Genomic DNA, 13,239 nt, shown 5'->3' with positions numbered 1-13,239 from the left:
GGAGGGGGGGAAACCGGATCCAGCCCGAGGGGGATGGGCACCAGTCGGACAGAGACAGATATGAAGAACACAATCAATGCATTACAACACTTACCAGTGCACTTTGGCTGCACATTCCTAGGAATCATAAAACAATCCATTTAAACAATTAGAGAGAATGTCACCAACATCCAATAGAGTGGATAATCTTAAAAAAATATCTGTAAGCCTGAACTGTTTATAGTATCTGGCTTTCTTTGTCAAGGATAGGAGTATATAATTTCTGGAAAAGAGTTTTTTAAAATTTTAATGAGATATTTTCCTTATTGTTGCATATGCTTTCTGTGCCAAATCACTACTCTCATCAAACACTTACACAGACTCTGGATATTTCTCCAGGGAATTTTCTACAGGAAACTCTCTTGAATTAAATAGAAATATAAAAATTAACTTTAGATTTCTTCCCATAAATTTGTCTTAAATGAAAACAGAAGTAAGAGCAAATATACAAGAACAGTCTTCCTTAATCTTAAAATTCTGAGAATGGTGTAGTTTGTCAATACTCAGTATCACTGTTCATTAGAAATTATGCTAAAAATATACAGTTTCTTTGATTTAAACTGCCTACTGCAGTATTATTACTCCTAGTGCATTCTTTATCTAGATTATCAAAATGTCTCTTTCTATGCTGCATTTCATTTCCCCAGTTACAGTATCTTGACAGTCTTTCCAGTGGAGATTTATTTCTTGTCTATTCTCATGAGATAACATGGGAATGCCAGTGGGATTCATTCAAGAAGTCTTTACTTTTCAGAAACAGAAAGAATAAATATGTATGTTATATACATGGGAAAAAGACCTTTTCCCATGTTAAATTACATGGACCATCAGCTATTGAACTGTCAATAATACTTCATAAAAACAGTATAATTTTTTTCATTTTGTTCTTATTTTATTAAAGAATATTAAGGGTATTTTTATTTAAAAAAACCAACATGGAAAGTTCAGCACCTCTACTTTCATTTCCATAATGAAATTCTCAAGCATGTGGCAGAAACACAATTGGATACCCGACAGGTCCTCTACAGCTCTCTTTTTCATGTTCCTGTGTGAGAAGGAGAAAAATAATGCAGGTCTGAAAGAAACAGCCTCAGAAGTTAGAAAAAGGCTTCATGGTTGACAAAGGAACAAAACCCCTGAACTCCAGAAATAAGTAAAGAAGAAAGATCATGCTGGGATGCAACAAACAGGGCTCTAGAGAGAGGAGATAAGAGAAGAATAGGCAAATCTGAAGGGAAAAAAAAAAAAAAAAAGTAGGATCAGCTGGATACTTAAAGTACTGGAATAATCTAATAGAATCTATCTAAAGAAAAAAATCTCAGGAAGACAGGAGCAAAACCAAAAATTGACCCAGTTAATTGTTCTTCACAAAGCTCATAAAGGTTTTAACCATCTATCAAAAGTTTGGAGTTTGGGAGGTGTGGCATAGCAATGTTTTCCAGTATCCTGCATTTTAAAACAAAGCTATAGTCAAGTCCCAAAGAAAGAAAAAGTCTTAAACCATTACAAAATAAAACCCAAGTAAATAATTTTCATCAAGAAATGCAGTCCAATAGTCCTTGACAGCATCTTCTCCAAAGGGAATGTAAAGACGATTTGTGCTCAGACAGTGTTTTTGAAATCAAGGTGGGTGATAATTTACTCACACAAGGGTATGAAACACCAGGTACACATATACCAGGCACAAAAAACACCCTTCAGATGGCTGTGATGAAAGAATAATTTTTACATCATTGCTCTGTGGCTTTCAAAACTACCCACTCAAGAAAAAAATATTGAATCATAAAATTATAAAATATCCTGAGTGGAACAGGATCTACAAGGATTCCCCAGTCCAACTCCTGGGCCTGCACAAAATGGACCCAATGATCCCACCATATGCCAGCATTGTCCAAACACTTTTTGAACTCTGTTAGCCTTGGTGCTTGGACCCCTGCCTGGGAAGGCTTTTCAAGTGCCAAACCACCTTCTCGGTGAAGAAGCTTTTCCTAATATCCAACTCTGACACTGTGCTGGCTTGAAAGCAAAACCAGCAAGAGACTCCAAGTCAGAAAAAACAATTTAATAGGAGGGAAAAAAAAAAAAAAAAAAAAAAAAAAAAAAAAGAAAGAAAAAAGAAAGAAAAAAAAAAGAAAGGAAAAAAAAAAAAAGGAAAAAAAATGCAATACTACAGAAGATCATTTACAGAGTCAGAATACAACCTGATATCCTTGTGGTGGTAGTAGCAGTCCAGATGAAGTGATCTTCCAGAAGCAGTGATCCCATCGAAAGGTCTGGTCCTTTGGGAATCCAGTGGTAAGGCTGTCTGTGCTGTCCCAAATCCCAGATTATATCCAAGTGGGAATGCTTGGCTCCTCCCCCTGGGCAGAGCATCTCACAATTGGATGATATCTTTCTATGAGTCTTGCTATGGGTCCTTGATTGCCCATTAAACAGAGATAGCTCTCAGAGGGAGTTACCTATGAGTTATGCAGCAAGGCATTGATGGCCCATTAACAGAAGATAGTCCGGAGGGAAGGGGCAAGGGAAACACTGCCCAACCTAGTTTCAACGGCTCATGTAGATGGTGATAGAATATATACTTTAGGCACATCTTACATTGTAACCTAGGACAGACACCATTAAGTTTCATATGTTGTCAAAGTTCCCTTGAACAGCATTACTGATATAAATCTCTATCCAGTCCTAGTATTGCCAGCAGGATCAAAATATCCCAAATAGAGAAGTATCAGCTTATACTAATGTTATAAATAGGCAGGAGTCGATGTATCTCCTTTTAATGCCTTTATTAGTGATTTCAGCAGAGGGACGGCTCGGGGTAGGGATGCCCTTGCCCACGCTGCACCAGCCGGACACCGCCGAGGAGGAGGGTCTCGTCGGATCTGCGCCGCTGTCGTCGCAGAGCCGGAAGCCACGCCTCACGGGAGTCCCTAGGCTCGCTGATGGCTCGAATGTCTAGGGGGGGGTGACTCTTAGCAGGGACTTCAGAGGTTATGGAGACTCCTCTCGGTGTTTGTAGATGATACTGGCAGCTACCTTGGCTCTTTCCCCACTCAGCGCCTGCTCTGGGCCTGTCACCGCCTCTTGATCGGGCTCGCTGTTCGGAGCGGTTCTTGGTTCTAGACTCACTTCCGGCTATACTCGATTTGCATAGAGGCGGGTGACAGGCCCAGAGCAGGCGAGGAGTGGGCGAGGCCCCCAAGTTGATGGGCAGGCTGGTATGTGGGCGGTGTCTCGGAGAGCAAGCAGGGCTTACAGACTAAGGTAGGGGTGCAGGGAAAGTACGGGACGGGATGAATGTAACATTCGAACCACAGAATCAGTGCATTTACGATTGGGTTTTAGGGTACAACAGTACATTAAACAGATAACTAACAGATAACATTGATACATAGAACAGAGGATACCCACAACTAACTACTAACTGCTAATAACTAATGGCCTGGACCCTTTGTTAAAATCTTTATCTTTCTCAATCCCCCCTCTTTTTCTTTGATCGAGTTTAACTCGCATCAATTCTTTTGAGTTCTTGGTATTGATTGTAAATTTCTTCTGCTGTACTTAGTTCCTTTATTTCTGATGTTAAACTCAACATATGTGGGAGCTTTTGTGTATTACCTTGGGATACTTGGAGGCTTGCTTGCACTGCTGATGTAATAATTCGGATTAGGCAGGGTAGTAAGCATGGGATGAGTATGAGGCTTACTAATGCACTCAGAGCTATAAAACTTACTTTCTTCTACCACGCCCCCTTGGATGACTAAAATCTGTCCCACCAGTCAATGTTTAGTAATGGGGTCCACTCCTGGTTTCCCACGTAGGCGACTCTCCTGATTTCTTTCGAGATGTTTCTAATGACCTCACTCTTATCGTCAATCTCAAGGCAGCACTCAGAGGTATTAAACTTCCCGCATATGCCACCCTCATCGGCTAACAGGTAATCCACCGCTAGTCTTATTTGATATACCACTGTCCTAGTTTGGGATAACTGCTGGCTGATATGGTCTAATGCTAGGGCAGTGTTATTTGATATTACTTCTAAGACTGCCTGCAGCCTAATAATTCGGTTTTAACATATAAACGGAGTTCGATACCCCCACGACCCGTCTTGCGCCCAGGTTGCTGGTCCATATGTTTGTATAATTTTTTCAGGAGTCCAAACTTCTCCTTTCCAATCCTGGGAGCTGCCCATATTGATTACGGTTCGTTTTTGCCTCTTTAGGTTGTCATATATGGTACTCCCAGGGTGTTTCCAGATTGGCGTGGCAACAGAAAGAAAGCTGGTTTTATAATTCCTATAGTGCAGCTCCCTGCCCAATCCCTGGGAAGATGTGTATACGCTTTGTCCCCACAAATCCAAAAGAGATGTTCGGGGGCGTTCCAGAACGTATTTTGGGTAATAAATGGAGATTCCCAGTATTTCGAGATTTCTTCAATTCCCCGAAAGGGGTTAATTCCCCGGTCAGTGCATTGGTACAAGTCATACACCTCATTATAGATACATCCTGTTTCCGTTTTCCTAGTTGCCCAGTAGGTGTACGGTTCTCTGGGAATCCACTTTTGGATGAAGTCCCTGATAATGAGGGTTCTTTTACAGGCCATTCTCCCCACTGGGGTCTTGTATCGTTTGCCTGTTCTTTTAATGCATTCTTCTCCGACTACTTTAGTTTTCAAATCCCATTGCTCTATTTCTCTTTCCCCTATGTATGGTGGTTCTGGCTTCATCATTTTCCATTTTAGTATGTCTAATGGTGATAAACTGATCCCTTCCCAAGGCCATACGTCTGCTACTTGAGTACTCCCACATATCCAGCAGTTAGTTAAGTTCAATTCGTGGCTAATCCTCTCAATTAGATCAATGAATAAATTTTCGTTGGGGAGTTCACTTAATTCATCTTTTCTGATGGTTAAGGGTTTTTCTTTCACTAGGTCTGAGGCCCCTTCCTGATTGTCTATCTTTTCTAAGCAGAACCATTCTCTCATAGGGCATTCTCCAGTCAGACGCTGCCTATAATTGGCTATATTCTTAGCAACCCAATATTTCTTACCTTCCTCTTGGCAGGAGGTAAGTTGTCCGGCCTCAAAACAAGTGGGGTTTACATTTGTATGAACCCTTATCAACTGCTGTAAATCCTCCCCATCATAGATGGGTGAATAGCACTTTGTGCAAGCGGCCCCTTCTGTATGTTCATTCATCGCTAGGACTAGTGTCAGTCCTATCAGCTTCCCCAAGAGTCCAGTATGAACCATGATTGTTTTGGTCTCACCTGGGCTTGCCTCTTGGGACTTAGGGGCTCTCCGCGTTTAGTCCTTAGGGTTCTGTAGTTATCTTCCCTTCCACTCGGAGGTTAATTTGGTTATTTCGCCCTTCTAAAGATTGCTCTAGGAGAGAAATTTGAATATATGTTCTAATTTACTTATCTATTTGCTTAACTGCTTTTAACATTAACTGAACTTTTATTACACAATGTCAACAATTTTCAAACCTAATACAACAGCAAGTGATTTATAATAACTTTTCTTTCACTTGAATTAATTTCTTAATCACAGTTCTTTAACAGTCTCTGGGGCTCAACTGAGTTGCTCCAGTCTTCTACTGAGTTTTTGTTTTCCTTTTAAAACGTCAGTTTTAGCGGGTCCAGTTGCGGGGTTACCGTCCAATCGGAGGAGTCAGCTGGTTGGCTTAGGTCTGGGGGTTCACTTGGGGTGACACAGGTCCTTTTATTCTAGTGATGTGGGTCCAGCCTCTTTCTTTAGTGCGTACCGCGGTATGAGTGGTTAGGAGTACCTGGAAAGGACCTTCAAATTTTGGGGTCAATGGGGTAGTGCTCCAAGATTTAATTAAAACCCAATCCCCAGGATTTATTTGATGTATGTTAGCGTCGAGAGGGGAAGTTTGAGGAATATACCCTTTTATTCTGAGGTTTTCTAGTGTTTTACTGATGGTCTGCAGATACTTTCGGGCGGCTGTATCACCTTCTATATATTCCCCGGTGCTGTATGTTGTTAAAAGAAAGGGGAGCCCGAACATCATCTCATAGGGGGAAGCCCCTATATCCGATCTTGGCCTAGTTCTGATTCTCAGGAGAGCTAGGGGTAAACACTTTAACCAATTTAACTGTGTTTCTTCGATTAATTTTGTTAATACGTTTTTAAGGGTCTGGTTCATTCTTTCCACCCTCCCTGAGCTCTGGGGGTGCCAGGGGGTGTGCAATCTCCAATTTATGCCTAATTCTTTAACAAGTTGGCGCAGAATTTTAGCAGTAAAATGAGTTCCCCTGTCCGAATCAATGTTATTTACTAACCCATACCGAGGGATTATGTGCTCTAGGAGTATTTTTACCACTACTTCCGCTGTTTCCTTTTTGGTCGGAACGCCTCTATCCAATGAGTAAGGTGGTCGACCATTACCTATAGATGTTTGTACCCTTGGATTTGAGGCATCTCAGTGAAGTCAATCTGAATACTCTGGAATGGTCTCAGAGCTAGTTCCCTCCCTCCAGGTATGGCTTTCCTCGCTATCCGTTGGTTGACTTTTTGGCAGATCGTACACCCTTGCGTTATGGCTTTTGCTATGCTGTATATTCCTATGCAAAAGTTTTCTTTTAAGAAATGATCACATAATCCCTGGGTTCCCCAGTGGGTTAGTTCGTGAATTTCGGTTAAAATCCTTCTGGCTAGGGGTTTTATTCAAAAACTTCCTGCCATCCGGAGTTAACCATTCCCCATGCTCTCCCTTCCTCATTCCTAGGTCCTTGATCGCTTTTTAATTCTGTTCTATCATACTTCGGTTTCTCTTCCCCTCCCTCTTCCTCTGATGTTTCATTTAAGGCTAATATTCTAATTGATCCTTTGGGGTCTTGAGCTGCTCTTTTTGCTTCTTTGTCTGCTAGTTGGTTCCCTTTCCCTTCAAATGTGGTTTCTTTTTGATGTCCTTTTACATGTACCACAGCAATCTCAATGGGTTTTAACAAGGACGTTAAAACTGATCTTATCACTTCCTTATGCACTAGGTCTTTCCCTTTTGAATTGAGATATCCCCGTTCCTCCCAGATCTTTCCGAAGGTATGGACTATCCCAAAAGCGTACTTCGAATCGGTGTAAATAGTTCCCCGGTCTCCTCCTAATAGGTCTAGTCCTCTTTTTACAGCATAAATTTCGCAGAGTTGGGCGGACCAACTCGAGGGTAACTTTCCCGTTTCTCGAACTTGGATATCTTCTATGGTGGATCCCTCTACTACCGCATACCCTGAAACCCTTTTCCCCTCTAGAACTCGTGATGATCCATCAGTGAATAATCTTTTTCCATAAGGTAAGGGAGTACTTTCCAAATCTTCCCTTACCTTCGTCTGGAGACTCATAAGTTCCAGACAATCATGCTCTAAGTCTAGGGGTGGTTCCCCAGAGAGGAACTGTGCAGGGTTCAGGTTTTTGGAAACTGTTAACTTCAAGTTCTCCGAGTTTATTAAAGTGATCTCATATTTCAGGATCCGGGAATCGGTTACCCACCCCGGGGCTTTTTGGCTCAAAACTGTTTTGATATCATGAGGTGTATGAATTTGAATTTTTCCATTTAATGTGAGCTTTTGGGACTCCTCAACCAACACTGCGGTGGCGGCTACAGCTTGCAGACAGGCTGGCCACCCTCGGGCTACAGGATCTAGTATTTTGGAAAGGAAAGCAATTGGCTTTTTGCACCCTCCCCACTCCTGAGCTAACACACCATAGGCCACTCCTCCTTCGGTGTTCACAAATAGATCGAATTCTTTCTTCAGATCGGGCAGGCTCAGGACAGGTGCGGTGGACAACTTGTTTTTTAGTTTTTCCAATTGTTTTTCATCCTCTTGTGTCCACTCTATGGGCTCTGGACTTACCAATTTATCATAAAGGAATCTCACATTTTGGGTGTACTCATCAATCCAATGTCTGCAATACCCGAAAAGGCCTAATAATTTTCTTATGTCTCTTTTGGTTTTTGGAGCAGGTATTGCTATTATTCCAGCAATCCTTTCAGGGCTTAATTTCTTGTATCCTTTGCCAATCAAATGCCCCAAATAGGTCACTTCTGGTTTCACGAATTGTAATTTCCTTTTTGATACTTTCAGCCCTTTTTCCCCCAGAAAATTCAGGAGTTTAATGCTGGTGGTTCTCACTTCAAGTTGGTTTTCTCCTGAAATCAGTAAATCATCTACATACTGGAGGATTTGCACCTGTCCTTCTGGGGTGAATTGCTCTAGCAGCCTTTCCAAAGCTTGCCCAAATAAATTTGGTGACTCAGTGAACCCTTGGGGTAGGCGTGTCCATCTTAGCTGCTGTCTCCTCTTTGTTTCAGGATGGTCCCATTCGAACGCAAACCAGTCTCTGCTCTCCTCTGCTAGTGGACATGCCCAAAATGCATCTTTCAAATCTATGGTGGTGAACCAGGCATGCTCTTGGGGAATCTGGCTCAGGAGATTGTATGGATTAGGGACTACAGGGTGTTTGGTGATAGTCCTCTTATTAATCTCCCGTAAATCCTGAACCAATCGATATTTCCCTTCCGCTTTCTTCACAGCTAAGATGGGTGTGTTATGTGGGGACATGCATGGTTCCAGGATGCCTTCTTTTAACAGTTGTTCAATAATGGGGATCAACCCTTTCTTTCCTTCCAAAGACACTGGATACTGTTTTATCCTGATGGGAGGAGTTCCTGGTTGCATTTTAACTTCTATAGGTGGTATATTCAGGAGGCCGCTCTTCCCTCCTTCTGCCCATACCTCTGGGTTTATTTCCTCTAAGTCTTCGGCGGTTAATTTCATAATCTTTACTTTCATTTGGCCGCCTTCGGGGATAACTCCTATTCCTAATAATACTTGCAAATCGCGTCCCAATAGGTTGCTCTCTAGGTCTGGTAAATAAATAAAATCCGCCCTTATTTGTTTGGAATTCCCCTTGACCTCTATTCCTTCTATAATTGAGGCTGTGAATGGTTTCCCCTCCGCCCCTACGACCTCACATGTTCTAGTTCCGACCTTAACTCCCACTGGAAGCTTCCTAATACTGGATCGGTCTGCTCCAGTGTCTACTAAAAATTCATATTCCTCGTGTTGGGGACCCACTTCAAAATTTACTATGGGCTCACCTCGGTGGTACATCGGGTCCCCTAGTGCATAGAGCCCATGACACCCCTAATCCTCGTTGTTTTCGCCCTTTAATAGCTTCTCTAAGGCATCCTGTTCTTTTGTGATGGCTTCATCAAAGGATAATTTCTGACACTCTCTTCTTATATGTCCAACCTCCCCACAATAGAAGCATTTTCTGTCCTCTCCTGGCCTCCCAGGAGTCTTCCAAGGTGGTAAGGCCCTTCCTCCCCCTGACTTGGTACTTCTCCGATTGGGAGGGTTTTGATCTTGTATCGCTTCTCTTGCTACAGCCACCATTATCTTTGCTTTCGTCTTGGTTTTCTCCTCCTCCCTTCTTAGATAGACCTTTAAAGCCTCTCTTAACAACTCATTTACATCTTTTTCTTGCCAGTCTTCTATTTTTTCTAATTTCCTCCTAATATCGGGCCAGGACTTGGTGACGAACTGTGTCTTTAACAACACCTGACCCTCGGGACTATCGGGGTCTATACTTGAATAAAGTTGAAAATTCCTCTTTAACCTGTTTAACCAGGTTGCGGGAGTCTCGTCTTTCCCCTGCATATTATCAAATGCTAATCTGGTATTATTGCTTCGGGGTACTGATTCCTTTATACCTTTAACTATTAGACTCCGATAGTCGTCCATACTTCTCCGGTCTTCCTCCCTGTTCGGATCCCACCTCGGATCTACGACTGGTAATTTGTAATCCCCTGGCGGACCCGTTCTGTTTTCTTTCTCCCAAGTTTTCATCCCGGCGGTCCTAATCATTCTAATCTCTTCTGGGCTAAATAAAATCTTCAGAATCGAATTCATCTCTCCCCACGTGTAAGTATTGGGGCCCAGAAATTGATCAACTTGATTTGATATTCCTACAGGGTCCTCTACTAGGTTTCCCAGTTCTTTCTTGAAATTCCTCACCTCTGAAGCTGTTAGTGGAGCATTTACAAAACCGACCCCTCCTGCAACTCCACCCATCGGGACTTCCCTTAAGGGAAAAGTTTAGTTCTGGACCGGGTGTTATAGTTATGTCCCTCTGGGACTTCAGTTGCCCCTATGAGGTTGGTACTGTGAGAGGGGTCCGTATTCGGGGTGTTAAGGTCTAGCTCCCAGCTACGAGGTGGAACAGGAAGTTTAGATGGCGATGGAGAATGTATGGAGTTTGGAGAGACTGGCTGCGAGACTGAAGGAGGAGTAGGAGAAGCTACAAAGCTATAAAAGGGGTTTTTACTAAAGCTATGAGATGTTACTGTTAGGGGTGTATTCCCAGAAAAATTCACAGCACCTACTAGAGGGGCATTCATAGAAAAATTAGTCCCCATCGGGGACGTATCTACCGAAAAATTAGGGGAAGGGGAATTAGGTACAGGGGAGGAAACTGGTGAGGAAGGGGTCTGAGGACTGACTTGGGGTAGATCAGGGTAAATAGGAGGAGGGGGTAAGTGCTCAAGGGGGTCCCATACAGGACCCTTCTCTTCTTTCTTATCTTTATTTTTCCCTTCCTTTTCCTGCATCTTGCAAATTTTTACTGTCTCGGTACCTGATCTTACATGCATCCAGCAAGCAGCATACCTTAGCTGCTCTGTGTCTACTTCCTCTTGGGCTCTCAAATATTGGTTTAACTGTGAGCTCATCCAAGAGTCGGTGGTACCGTACCATGGCCATTCCCCGAGTAGATTAAGGGTTGGCCATACTTCCACGCAATAGTGAATCATTTTCACTTTGTTTAAATTCTTAGTTTTCTCATTGTTCTCCCACTGGTCTAACATTCTCCCTAGTGGGCTATCAAAAGGGATGTTAGCTACCTTCCCTTTTCTCGCTTTTCTCTCCTTCCTGATCTTACTTCCACACACACCCATTCTTACTTAGTCAAATGAAAATACTCTACTGTACGACAGGACAACGCAAACTAGAAAAGCGACCTTTCTTGAACTAAAATCTTATAAGGTGCCCCTACTCAAACGGAAATTTTAAAAACGGGCAACTAAAATCTAAAATTTCATTCACTCTGGATAGCTTACTGGCACGCCCTTAGGTCCTGGCCACTATCCCTCTTTCACTCTCTCAGACAGCCTGTTGGCCCGCCCTCAGGGCCCAGCCACTGTCCCTCTCTTACTCACGACGCCACACTAAACTAATCCCCGCAGACGGCCGATAGACCGGGGCCCAAGGTGTCAGGCACCGCCTGCAGCCAGGATTAGTGCGTCGCGGTGCGACACTCACTCGGTCCCTAGCTTTGAACTACTCGCACCTCAGTAATTCCCTAACCACACACACTCCCACCCGGGACAGCGTCCTGTCCACCCGCCGGTGGGCTGCCCCCGGATAGCATAGACGCCTCCGCCCAACGGTCCCAACGTGTCCGGTAGCGTACCCTAGTGGTACCCCCGCCCAACACTCCCGTCCGGTTTGCACGTCTACCCCCGCCAGGGCAGGTCCCTTACACCCGGTAGCATAACTCCCCTTTGAGCTACCCCCGCCCAGTGTAAGGCTCGCACTCTTGGTCCCACCGTACTACGCCGGATTAGCGGCGCACCCCCTCGTTGCCGGCCCGTAGGTCCGCCCTTAGGACCCCAGCCGCCGCGCTACGGGCTTCCTACCGCCCTTGCTCGCTGGGTAGCCTGCCGACCCACCCTCAGGGCCTCAGCCACTACCCCGGGTAGCCTGTTGACCCGCCCTCAGGGCCCAGCCACTACCCTTGTGGGGGGGGATCCCTAGTGGGGCCTCCTACCAGTTGCCTATCAACCTCACACGGGCCACTCACACCCTAGGTTTCCTCCGCCCGTTCGGAGGGGGGCCCACTATGCCCCTGGAGGCGCCTCACTCGCTCAGGCTCCACTCGCTTCCCCCTGTTCCCGGCCGGCCCCCCCTCGCGGGAGTCCCGGAACCGCGGTACTAAGGGGTCCACACTCGCTTCGGAGGTCCGAGCTGCCGGCCCCCCGTCTCATTCACACCACACTCGCTCGCCTCCACTCCCGCCACCGGCTATACTTACCAGCCGGCGCTCCTCGGCGCTGTCTTCCTCGATGCTGCGTCCCTCGTTGCTGGGGTCCGATGTTCGCCAGCTGTCCCAGGAGTTCGAAGATGGGCGGCGCCTTCCCTTCTTCGTCCTCTTCTGGGCGTGGCGATCCCGGACGAGCCCCCAAAATTGTTATAAATAGGCAGGAGTCGATGTTATCTCCTTTTAATGCCTTTATTAGTGATTTCAGCAGAGGGACGGCTCGGGGTAGGGATGCCCTTGCCCACGCTGCACCAGCCGGACACCGCCGAGGAGGAGGTCTCGTCGGATCTGCGCCGCTGTCGTCGCAGAGCCGGAAGCCACGCCTCACGGGAGTCCCTAGGCTCGCTGATGGCTCGAATGTCTAGGGGGGGTGACTCTTAGCAGGGACTTCAGAGGTTATGGAGACTCCTCTCGGTGTTTGTAGATGATACTGGCAGCTACCTTGGCTCTTTCCCCACTCAGCGCTGCATTCCGTCTCTCCGGGTCTTGATCGGGCTCGCTGTTCGGAGCGGTTCTTGGTTCTAGACTCACTTCCGGCTATACTCGATTTGCATAGAGGCGGTGACAGGCCCAGAGCAGGCGAGGAGTGGGCGAGGCCCCCAAGTTGATGGGCAGGCTGGTATGTGGGCGGTGTCTCGGAGAGCAGCAGGGCTTACAGACTAAGGTAGGGGTGCAGGGAAAGTACGGGACGGGATGAATGTAACATTCGAACCACAGAATCAGTGCATTTACGATTGGGTTTTAGGGTACAACAGTACATTAAACAGATAACTAACAGATAACATTGATACATAGAACAGAGGATACCCACAACTAACTACTAACTGCTAATAACTAATGGCCTGGACCCTTTGTTAAAATCTTTATCTTTCTCACTAATAACTTAAGCAATTCTCACTCCATGTAATTGGAAGAGCTTATAAAGACCAATAGAGAGAAAGTATCATCATTAAAATAAATTGGCAACAGATTATCTGTCTAGGACCACAAGGTTTGTCTAAAGACAAAACATTAAAAGCCTGATTTTCAAGAGCCTAGTTGCCATAATTAATCACCATTGTCCCTGCAGGGAAAAGCAAA

The sequence above is a fragment of the Hirundo rustica genome, chromosome 2 (assembly GCF_015227805.2).
Source record: "Hirundo rustica isolate bHirRus1 chromosome 2, bHirRus1.pri.v3, whole genome shotgun sequence".
Lineage (NCBI taxonomy): Eukaryota > Metazoa > Chordata > Aves > Passeriformes > Hirundinidae > Hirundo > Hirundo rustica.
Note: the sequence above shows the minus strand (reverse complement) of the source record.